The sequence below is a fragment of the Myotis davidii genome, unplaced genomic scaffold (genome assembly GCF_000327345.1).
Source record: "Myotis davidii unplaced genomic scaffold, ASM32734v1 scaffold116, whole genome shotgun sequence".
In the NCBI taxonomy this organism is placed as follows: domain Eukaryota; kingdom Metazoa; phylum Chordata; class Mammalia; order Chiroptera; family Vespertilionidae; genus Myotis; species Myotis davidii.
This window is the reverse complement of record NW_006290632.1, coordinates 2,531,465-2,543,653: the sequence shown is the minus strand read 5'-3', so window position 1 is coordinate 2,543,653 and position 12,189 is coordinate 2,531,465. Positions and strand designations below refer to the sequence as shown.

The following is a 12,189-nucleotide window of genomic DNA, read 5'->3' as shown; positions in this document are numbered from 1 at the left end:
TACTTCTAAGGCATAATATTATTTGCAGTGTACACCAAAATCTTCTATTTTATTCAGTGGGATAGTCTGGTACTCAGAAGGGCCTTCATCAGGAGGTTTGTATCCCTTTGGGTATGTCCTGAAAGCTCCAAGATTCACTTTCCCTGCAGAGATTGTTCTTGTTGGATCAATCACCACTGCTGCGAACGGCTCCTGGAACTGCTGATTGAGCATCTGAGTGCTAACATCAATCCCAGGAAGCCAGCAGCCATAGCCAGGATGGCTATGATACCAGCCAACTGCATTTTCAAGGCGGCCAACCTGCTTGGCATTTTCGATCTATGCAGCCATGTACTCCTACGCAGCAGCCTGAGCATTTACTCGGGTTTCAGTGCCCTCTACAGGCAAAGCGAAACTGTCCGTAATGATCATCGTTTCACCACCCACCTTTCCCAGCATCAAGCCCATCCATCACTTCCGTTACCTCCCGATCTGGCGTGCATCACCATTTTCAGTAGCGCCAATGCTGAGATTTTGCAGTACTTAAAGTAATGGTGATCCTTAGTCCAGGGCTTCGCCGCCAGGATGTCTTGCTGCTGTTTCTTGTCGTATTTGTAGATTTCGTCGATGCTCTGGGCTTCCTGCATGTTGTTGACCAATTCCCAGGTTTTCTGGGCCATACCGCTCCCGGACGCCGCCATCTCCAGGCACGCGAGACGCTGTCGCCTCCGCAAGTAAGGCACAGCTTTACCTCGCGGGGTTCGGACCCCGCACAACCGGCGCAAACTCGTCCTAGCCTCTCGGGGCAGCCATGACACTTCTGAAAAGTTAACACTAGATAAAGTTAGATTCACTCGGAAAGAAAACTTGAACATGAGAAAAGTTTCTGCTAAAGTTATATCCGGTATTTTGAAGGATGACCCTAAACCTCAAAAACGGAGCTTTCTTTCTGATCTTTCCAAAGAAACTAGGAAAAATAGTTTGTGTGTGAAGAAACAGGTAACAAGTTCTGTCATCTCCAGGGTGAAGCTAGTGGGGAAATGCGCCAGCCTGCATCTCGTCCAGAACCCGCTCTCCTGCCAGCAGCTTCTATAGCAGTGATGGCGAACCTTTTGAGCTCAGCGTGTCAGCATTTTGAAAAACCCTAACTTAACTCTGGTGCTGTGTCACATATAGAAATTTTTTGATATTTGCAACCATAGTAAAACAAAGACATATTTTTGATATTTATTTTATACATTTAAATGCCATTTAACAAAGAAAAATCAACCAAAAAAATGAGTTCGAGTGTGTCATAGGTTTGCCATTACTGTTCTACAGCCTCATCTTCAACAAGCCTCCCACCAGGGCAGCTCAGGATTGGTTCACGCCTTGGTGAGGGGACTGTGTGGCAGCTGAACCTGCGCTAGAACCCGCCTCACTGTTAGGTGCCTTCATTTACTGCTCATCTACTTTCAGTCTTCTCTCCCGCCCTCCCTACATGCCATGGCTCTCCTAGTTCCTCTGCTGGGCTGTTGGGCCAGCCATCTTTCTTGCTGTTCTCCACAACCTTGAAGAACCTTTGGCTGTTAACTTCTGGTGTTTGCTTATTCTCGATTTCTTTTGCTTAACAAGTTTGGATCTCTTCACCTCCTCCCAAAAAGCAAAAAAAATCATGTAATTATCTTTCTTAAAACTTAAAATATTTTTTTTTATTGAGGATATTTTTTTCATTGCTTTTTAAAGAGAGTGGAAGGGGGTGGGAGAGCGAGAGAGAGACCCTGATGTGAGAGAGACACATCAATTGCTTGCCTTCCGCATTCACCCCAACCAGGGCGGGGGATCAAACCTGCAACCTAGGTACTTGCCCTTCACCGGGAATCGAACCCGAGACCCTTCAGTGCACAGGCTGACTCTGTAACTACTAAGCTACACTGGCCAGAGTCCCTTCTTAAAATGTTTGATGGCTCCTGTGGCTTAATGGAGAGAATGCTAGCTCCTTCGTATTTCACGGTGAGGCACTGTAATATGGTCCCTACCTGGCCACTGTCTCCCTATTTTGTGGGGAGCAGGGGACAAGCCTGGCCAGGGAAACAAGATCAGGGGTTACCTTCTTCCCTCCACTGACCACGCTGTGGGCAAGAAACTGCAGTGACGTCATGCTGCTTTCTGTGTCCTCCAGGAGGTTCCCTGATTCAGTAGCTTTGCCACTTCAGGGGCTGCACACTTCACCTGCTGGCTTTCATTTTCTGTGCTGGAACGAATGTGTGAGGACGCCTCCGGGGATTGCTTCTGTGCTCTTTCCTGGTCCTCCTTCTCATTCTTTCTGTTTAAAAAATACATTTATATTAGCAGGAATATTTGAATGTCAAGGGTAGAAACTCAATTAGAATGAGCTTAAGCCTAAAGTGGGAACCCATTGACTTATTTAACTGGTAAATCTGGGAGTGGGGCTGGATCCAGGGATATAAATATTTTCTCTCTCTCTTCCCTTCTGTTTTGCTACTCTCTGTGTTGGGCACATTCTCTCCTGTTTCAAGGTGCACTTCTGTTGAGCAGGAGGTGAAGGGCAGCATGACCACAGACAGCTCTGAGCATTTATCATCTCAGCCCAGCCACCCCAGAGGTGGGATAGGTTCTCTCTCTCAGCATCTCTCTACAAAACCCTGAGGAGAGACTTCACTCATTTGTCCTCCCTGCACACTCCCATCCTCAACTCCCAATCCATGGAGCCAAGAGAAAGGGAACAAACTTTACAAAGGCTGGATCAGAATCCCATTCTGTGGTCGGGTTGTGGGGGGTGTTGGGCACTGTGATTGGCAGTTCCTACAGGACCACATAGAATTAGGGGGCAGTTACCCAAGGGAAACAGGGTGTCATTATCAGAATGTAGAGGAAAGGGATGTTAGGCAGACAAAAAAAAAAAAGACAACCAAAGAGATATCATCACCACTTCTATCATCCCCAGCACTATTAACTTCTACTACCACGACGACTACTACTACTGCTACTGCTACCATCACTGTTACTATTTATTGAACAACTACTGTATTCTAGGCACTGCGCCAGTCCTTTATGTACACAGCCTTTTTCTGAAAACTACATGACACTCTCCATTTAATAGAAGAGGAAACTGACAGGTAGAATATTTAACACACCTGCTTGAAGTCATGGAGTTTGTCTGGCTCCAGGTCATGCACTTTGCACTACACTGAACTTCTCCTGTTTGGAGAGTCCTCTGTCTTGCCATTGCATGTTAATTATGGCTCATAAATGACCCTATGAAGGAGTGACTGGAAGAGTTCATGGCTTTTTAAATTGACTGTCAGTCCCAATGGCCTGCTTATGTTTTTATAATGTTGAAGAAGTGCATTTTTGGATCTAAGCTGTGGACTAAGGTTAATAAAGCAGTACTTTCCTCACATGGGCTGACTGAGCACGGAGCTAAAGATGAGGGGCTAAGCTATTTATAGGACCAGGGCAGCATGAATACATGTCAGGAAGAAAAAGCACACCTACATTTTAAACTCAGAGCTGCAAAACAAGGATTGGACAGTAGAGCACTGGAAAAAAGTCATGTGATCTGATGAATCACGTTTCCAGTTGCATCATGCAGATGGCAGAGTGAGAATTTGGCGGAAACAGCATGAAAGCATGCATCCCACATGCATGAGTACCACCCTTCAAGCTGGTGGGGGCAGTGTTATGGTTTGGGGCATGTTTTCCTGGCATGATTTGGGCCCTTTAATTCATGTGGAAGAATGTCTGAATAGCACAACATACCTAAGTATCATTGCTGATCAAGTTCATCCTATCATGTTGATGGCGTATCCCAATGGAGATGGCTTCTTCCAACAAGACAATGCGCCATGCCACGGTGCTCATATTGTGCAGGAGTGGTTTCAAGAACATGAGGGAGACTTTACCTTGCTTAGGCGGCCCCCACAATCACCAGATCTCAATCCAATGAGCATTTGTGGGACGAAGTTAAAAGAGCCATCAGTCAGCTGGTTCCACAACCATCCAATCCCACAGAACTGGACAGTGCCATTCATCAGGCTGGTGTCAGAGTCCTCGCATCACCTTTCAACATCTCGTGGAGTCAATGCCAAGAAGAATCGCCGCAGTATTGAAGGCAAAAGGTGGCCCAACAAAGTACTGATGGGGTGGTCATAATAATCTGGCCACTAACAGGTAGAAAAGGAGAAGAGATTCATGGTTGCCAGGGGTTAAGGAAGGGGGCGGTAGGGGAGGCCACCATGAGGGAGCCTTGCGGTGATGGAGCCGTATCTTGACTGTCAGTGCTGATATCCTGGTTGTGACTTGCTCTCTAGTTTTTCAAGAGGTTATCACTGGGGGAAGTTGGGTAAAGAACAAACCGGATCTCTCTGTATTATTTCTTACAACTGCATGCAAATGTGAATGTATCTCAAAATAGGAAGTTCAATTAAAAAAATAAAAAAGACAAAAAAAAAAAGCACATGAGGAGGGAGACTTTCGCTTGCTTAGGTGGCCCCCACAATCACCATATCTCAATCCAATTGAGCATTTGTGGGACGAAGTTAAAAGAGCCATCAGGCAGCTGGTTCCACAACTGTCAACTCTCACAGAACTGGACAGTGCTATTCATCAGGCATGGTGTCAGATTCCTCACATCACCTTTCAACATCTTGTGGCGTCAATGCCAGTGGTAACTGCAGACAGCAAAGGTGTTCGAACAGGCCTTCGGCTGTTTTGCTGATACTCGCTCCATGGCTCCGAGCACCAACAATCATCCCACATTCAAAGGATGTTAAAATTGATTGTTTACCCATATCTTCAGAAAAAAATCACTTCTACTGTCGTGGTAAACAGCCTGCTTCCCTATTTATATTGGTCTGGCCCTCTAGCAACTTCATTGCGAAATTATAGCTAATTTGCCTACAAACGTCAGGCGGTCATAATAATCTGGCCATTCAGTGTATATACTTAAAATGTGGCTCATTTCTTCAGTGAAGAAGCTTAGAGGAGTTACCATGGACCCTGGTCTCATTCTGATCGCAGTGCACTTCACCAGGCTGGGGGACTCTCAAGGCACTTGAGAAACATTTATTTAACAGAAGTCTCCCAGTTACAAAAGCTACACTTCTTCAGTCAGTGGCTGGTTGTCACGAAGGGTTTAGAGCAGGGGTGGGCAAACTTTTTGGCTCGAGGGCCACAGTGGGTTCTTAAACTGGACCGGAGGGCCGGAACAAAAGCATGGATGGAGTGTTTGTGTGAACTAATATAAATTCAAAGTAAACATCATTACATAAAAGGGTACGGTCTTTTTTTTTTTAAGTTTTATTCATTTCAAACGGGCCGGATCCGGCCCACGGGCCATAGTTTGCCCACGGCTGGCTTAGAGAGTCTGTGGTGTTTATAAAGGGTCAATCACGGTGCTGTCTTAGTCACAGTCTCTTGCGGAGGGTGGGAGGTCATAGTTGGTTCCACTTTCCTGGTCAGGGGTGATCACCCAGGTCAACGTGAGTCAGGCTGTAGGTTGGTCAATGGCCCACAAAATGGCTCGATACTAAGGATCTCCCTAAATCGTCCTGATGGTGACCACAGTGGACTAAGCAATTTCTTTATCTTTAAGAGAATTGAGACATAGGGAGAGTTGTTTGGTTGTGAGAGCAGGAGCTGAAAATACAAAGCGAATAGTCTGCAGATGCTACAGACCTCAAAGCCATGAGTGAGCCAAAGAAGTAGAGGAAGGACATGTATCGCTCCCAGCCATGGAGCCTGAGCTGGTCTTGCAGCCCGTAACAGGTGTTCCTTAAATGGGGTGTCATAGGCCAGTGCATTAGAGAAACCCCACATTTACACCCCCTTTGAGAAAGTTGCACGGAGCTTTAGCATTTGAAAGGCTGAGAATCCCACAGTAAAAAGCTTGTCTAATGTTCACTCAGTGTTTCCCAGACATTTGATGACAGAACACCCACCTGTTAGCATTATGTTCCATGGGACAGAGCTTAGAGTAAGAACTGGCATGTGGGTGTCAGCAAAAGAAGGGATGGCAGCAGAAACAGGGAGGCAGCTTGTGGGGCCCGAGTCCCTCTGCTAGGGACAGGACTTCCGTGGGAGCCGGGAACTGGAAGAAGACGTGAGCAGCCGCAGGTAGGTGGGACATGCTTTAGTGCACACAAAGCAGCCAGCCACCAGCTGTTCAGTAGCACATTTTATACTAACGCAGACCAAAGAGGCTTCAAGCCAAATGGTGACATCAGCGTCGGGTCAACTAGTTACATACTACAAAGGTGCGCCTGCGCAGTACGTACAATAAAACTGCTGTGTCATTGCCTTTTCACATCTGGAGTACTCTGCTCAGGGTCCCCACACAGCTCTGTCCCCATGTCATGGGAGTCAGCACTCCTTTGCTGAGGGGTCCAGCGTTCCTGGTCATTAGATTTGTTTTACACTCTGAACTGCCTTCTAGTCCTTGGGAAGTCTGGGCACAGCTGCCCTCGGGCTGCTGTAGAATCTGAGTGCTCCTTCTTCCATTGGTCTTCTTATCTCAAAGCTCCACTAATTAAGAAGAATTGAATGAGTCTTTTTTCTTGTACCTGTGAGTCTGACTAATGTAACAGATGTTAGATGTGACTTTTTAGTTGTCTGCCCGGATACTACGACAGGTGACAAATGTCCCTACTTCCTCCTGAGATGCCAGACCACCTATGAGTCTGTGGAACTGGTGCTGCCAGCATTCACCCCTCTCGTGCTCCAGGTGAGGTGAAGAATCATCTGGGGCTGGGCATTGAGAATTCTTTGGAGAGAGAGAGAGAGAGAGAGAGAGAGAGAGGGAGAGAGAGAGAGAGATCACTATGCTTTGCTGGTGGGAGAGGAGAGGGGAGGAGAGCTCCCACAGTGGAGTACACCAAACGAGGGGGGACTTCACAGAGTTTCAGGTGAAGGGACTGGTACCCATTTCTTTCTTACCAGAGTTGACAGAATGAGGTGAGAAGACAATGATGGATGAACTGCACTCCCATTGGTGGAGGATCTAAAGTGCAAATAGGTGAGGACCCGGAAGAGAAAGTGGGACTTGTGTCACCTTAATGAAGAGGACCTCCTGAAGGGCAGGGTGAACCCAGCACCAGGAGGCTGGAGGTGGACTGTAGGGGAAACCAGATCTGAGGGGATGGCATTGGTGGCCAGTTAGAGAAAATACCATCCATATTGGTGCCTACATCAGGGTCCTCAGCGGAGGAGGGTGCCCCACTGAGGAAGAAGAGTCAGTAATTATGCAGACATCTTTGATCACTGTCTGAGATGGCTATTTATAGCCTGCCTGCTCACCACCATGTTAACCTTTTAATCAGTGTTGTTCTTTTCCTTTTTATTGAATTTATTGAGGTGACACTGGTTAACAAAATCATAGGCCTCAGTCCCACCGACATAGGAAGGCTCCAGTCCCTGCCTCTTCCCCTTCCCAGCACTCCCCCAGCCCAAGGCGGAACCAGAGGCAGCGGGGGGTGGGGGTGGGGGTTGGGGGGGTGGCGGGTGATAGTGGTGGTGGAAGGAGACACAGAAGGAGCTGAATGTGCCCCAGGCGCCTCATCTTCAGCAGGTTTCCAAGCAGAGGAAGGTCCCAGACTAGAATTTTTGCCTAACAGCGATCAAATGACTTATTTTCTGTGTTGCTGGATAATCCATGAGCCTCAGGCTGGGCTGGAGCAGGTCCACAGAGAGTTTTGCGGAGGTAGTCATACCCTCGGCTGATCGACTCTGTGCTCCACACGCTGGGAACAGGACAAAACTGGAAATCAGCTTAAAGGGCCTAAAGTGTTGATACTGCTTCCTAAGAGTTAGACAGACATGAGCAGAACAAAGATGAGGTACAGAAACTCACCAGGGCAGAACGCCCCGGATGCCTAGCCAGGGGCAAGACTGGGAAAACAAGAACCTCACCCCCAGGGTAACCTGTCCTCCCCTAGCATGTCACTGACGATGCGGTTTGAACCCCTGACCTTTCATATTGCTGGTCATGAGGTTTAGACCCCCTGACCTTTTCCTCCCTAAGGATAACATCTAGGCCTCAGTTGTATTTCAGCTCCAGGACCAGAAAAGCAGCAAAACCAGACAAGCGACTCTGCAGCTGCCTCAGGACCAGCTACATTGACTAATGACCCCTGACCTGGTACTGGCCAATCAATGGAGACCACCACCCTGAAAGGGCACAGCTGGAAAGCTGATGAATATTCTAGTAAGACCCTCCCCTTAGAGGATTCTATTAAGATCCTCGAGGATTTCCACCTTGAAGAGAGAGATAAATATGCTCAGGACAAAGGACCCAGGGCACACTCTCCCTCCTAGGAGCATGTGGTGCCATTTCCTTCCTTCCCTTCCCCCTCTCCTCCTCCCACAGGTACGTATCCCCTAACCTCTAAGCGACCCCATGAGACTTGCAACTAGGGGAGCAGTGGGCAGTGGCAGCTCATCCCAGGCTAACCCTCTGACCCTGTCTCCAAGGCCCCCTTTTCTCTGACTTCCCAGGGAGCCAAGGCAGCCCAGCTGAGGCTCTCCTATGGCTTCTCCTATGCGCTTCCTTGTTTCACTGTCCTAAGTACATTTTTGCTGCCATCATGGAACCAATACTTTTTGGTTCAGTGCTGTGTAGCCCTTCCTTTTGGCTATCACATCTTCCATTCCCTTTTCCTTAAATAAATTAAAATTCTCTTTGATCACTGTCTGAGATGGCTATTTATAGCCTGCCTGCTCACCACCATGTTAACCTTTCAATCAGTGTTGTTCTTTTCCTTTTTATTGAATTTATTGAGGTGACACTGGTTAACAAAATCACACAGGTTTCAGGTGCACAATTTCACAACACATCATCTGTATATTGTATTGTGTGTTCACCACCTCAAGTCAAGTCTCCTTCCATCACCATTTGTCCCTTCACGCCCTCCTCCACCTCCCTCCACCACCTCCGCCCAGCAATCACCACACCTTTTAGTGGTGGTTAATGCATCATCACCTCTAAGTCCAACTCCATAGTTCTGTATTGGGACCTAGGAATCTGCATTTTAACAAGTACCTCGTGGTAGGGCCACTGATGGAGAAACAATAATCTGGCCCTCTAATGAGACCACACACCAAAACAGCTTTTAGGGCATTGGGCCACACATTACTGATGGCCCTGAAGTTTGGCAGAGTCAATAGCTCATACTGCAGGACAATAGCACCCATTTAGATAAAACAAAATTTCATTTATTACATCAAATGAAACAGCTGGATAGATTTTCACCAAATTAGAAGAGCATGTCTGGGCTCCTCTGATTTAAAGGAAAGGGTTAGGGTTAGGGTTAGAAATTTGGAAGTTCCCGAGAGGGGTGGGGTCCTTCTGAGAGAGAGGCAGCCCTTTTCAGAGCAGAGTCAGGCACTGAATTCTGACAATGCCACCGCTTCTCCCAAGAGCAGCTGGGCTTAGGGTGGACCTTTGATGATTTAACGGTGGTTGCTGTGAGCAGCCCAGGGGAAGCCAGAATTTTCACAAAAGATTTTCAGGAGAAAATGAACTGTTAGCATGTGAACAGAGTTTTAATCCCCATTCAGCTATTTTTATGGAAATTTGCATAAGGACCTTGGCTTCTTTGTTGCCCTTGTGGAAATGGCTCCCCTTTCCAAATTTCAAATGACGGAGTCGGAAACAGAAGTATGGTGAAAACGAGACTTTTAATATACTCTTGAGAGCAGGCATCCATTGTACAGGCACATTGTGGGGCAAGGAACATGCCTATTTATTCAGTCCCTCCTCCGGTTCCTCATTGGCTGAGTACTATGAGGTCACCCGTTTCCTCATATTTCGTCTAGGTCTTGCTGTCTCCCATTGGGCTATTTAAAAAAATTGGACCGAGGCCTTTCTAGCTGCCTCTACCTCCCCGTCTAGGTGAGGCAGACGCCTGCCTGGGGGGTTGCCCACGTGCACAGTACTTTGTCCTCTTCCCTCCTCCCTACATTCTGTTTGCCCTGGGGAAGTTCAGTAAATTCCATTAAAAGCTGACCATGCTGGAGATGGATCACAGAGGTCCATTTCCTACACCCTGATTATATAATTAGATAGTGCTGACTTTATTTCATAAGGTTGTTGTAAGGAATAAAGGATGAAACCCCATGTTAGCACTTGGAAACTTTATAATAATGAGTTCTTTAAAACAATTTATCTTTATTGTTGACAGCTTTGCAGATGTCCCCATTTTATTCCCCCAATACTCCCTCCACCCCACTCCTCCCCACCCCCTGCCCCAGGCCTTCACCACACTACTGTCTCTGTCTATGGGCTATGCATATATGCATACAAATTCTTTGGTTAAACTCTTCCTGCCTCCCCACTCCCCTACCCTCTGAGATTCTTCAGTCTGTTGCATGCTTCCATGCCTCTTGTTAACGTAAAAAAACCATTGAAACCTGTAAAGAATTTTTGTGAGTTATTTGAGCCAAACTGTCGACATATGCCGGGAAGCAGAATTTCAACGAATTGAGATAGTGCTCCGAGGAATGGCGGGGTTACATTTCATTTATACATTTGCAACCAAAGGAGGAACATAGGTGGGTAACATGAAATTCATTGGTGACAGATTAAGGAGGAGGGATAAGCAAAGCAGGGAAACCCCTGGGATTGGATAAAAAGTAAAATGATGGACACATACTTAGGTGGGTGCAGGAACAATTAACATGATGATGGGGGAATTTGTGGTATCTGTCCTGGGGCCCAGCATACCTGGTTGTGCCCCAGGGGCTCAAGATAAAGGGAAATCACAAGTTACCCAGACATTTCAAGGGTATGTTATCATAGATGCAAAAAGACAGACAGGCTCAGTTAAGGTGAAGGTTGACCTTGTCAGTGAAGATACTGGCCCAGGACGTAACTGCCCACCATAACTGCTTTTAGTTAAAGTTTAATTTTGGACCATCCTTTGTGGTTACTTTAGGTCTCCGAGTTTGCAAGATCGCCATGCAGGCCTCCCCTGAGCTTGTTAGGTCAGCAAGTGACCCCTTTCGTCCACACTCTGGATCTATTTTGTTTGTCAATTTATTTTGCTCATTAGATTTCACATATAAGTCAGGTCATGTGATACTTGTCTTTCTCTGACTGGCTTATTTCTGCTTAGCATGATACTCTCCAGGTCCCTTCATGCTGGCTCAAAGGGTAAGAGAGCCTTCTCTTTTATAGCTGCTAGTATTCCATTATATAAATGTACCAAGTAAAGATGAATTCTTAAAAAAAAAAAAAGAGTTTTATTGTATGTTAAATATGCAGAATAAGTGGAATAAGCTAGATTTTATTGCATGCTCTTGGACTTAATATTCATCCCTGATAGCTTATTGTTGGTTTATTTCCTTTATTGTTTTTATTTTTTATTGTTGATAATATTATAGATGCCTCCCATCCCTCCCCTCTTTTTACCCCCCATATTGCCCGTGTCAGTGGACTACGCATATAAGTATATAAGATCTTTGCTTTATCTCTTCTCATCCCCTCACCCCCACATTGAGATATGTCAGTCTGTTCCATGCCTCCATGCTTTGGGTCTTATATTGTTGGTGAATTCATTTTGTTTATTAGATTCCACAAATAAGTGAGATGATGTGATATTTGTCTTTCTCTGACTGGCTTATTTCACTTAGCATAATATTCTCCAGGTCCATCCATGCTCTCCCAAAGAGTAAGAGGTTTCTCTTTTTTACAGCTGCATAGTATTCCGTTGTGTAAATGTCCCACATATTGTTTGTTTTGATGCCTCAGTTGGCAAGTGTGATGTAATTTTAAATCACACTTGATTAGATTTTAAAATCTAATGTGGTTAAGAAGTAGTAATCGGTAGTGATTAAATAGTCACAGGGAGGAGTCAGAAGTTGAGAGCGAAGAGTGAAGGTCACCCTGCAGAGCACTGGCTTCTGAGAATCTTGCTACCTGAGGAAGAAGCCAGAGGAGGAGGAAGAGGAGAGAGGGTCCAGCAATGGCTCTTTCTCAGGAAATCAACAGAAATGGCTGACAGTTGGGGATTCTTATTTATTTATTTACTAGAGGCCCGGTGCACAAAAATTTGTGCACTGGGGGGAAGGGGGGGTCTTGAAGCCCGGCCTGTGCCCTCGCAGCCTGGGACCCCTCGGGAGATAATGACCTGCTGGCTTAGGCCTGCTCCTGGGAGGCAGAGGGCAGGCCCAATCCCTAGGTGCAGCCCCTGGTCAGGCTCAGAGCAGGGCCGA

At 46.5% G+C, this 12,189-nt stretch overlaps 2 pseudogenes; one reads left to right on the top strand and one right to left on the bottom strand.

The window, feature by feature from the left end:
- LOC102766256 overlaps positions 1-800 on the bottom strand; it is a 956-nt pseudogene extending 156 nt beyond the window's left edge.
- Positions 1-12,189, top strand: part of LOC107183068 — a 78,774-nt pseudogene that overhangs the window by 499 nt on the left and 66,086 nt on the right.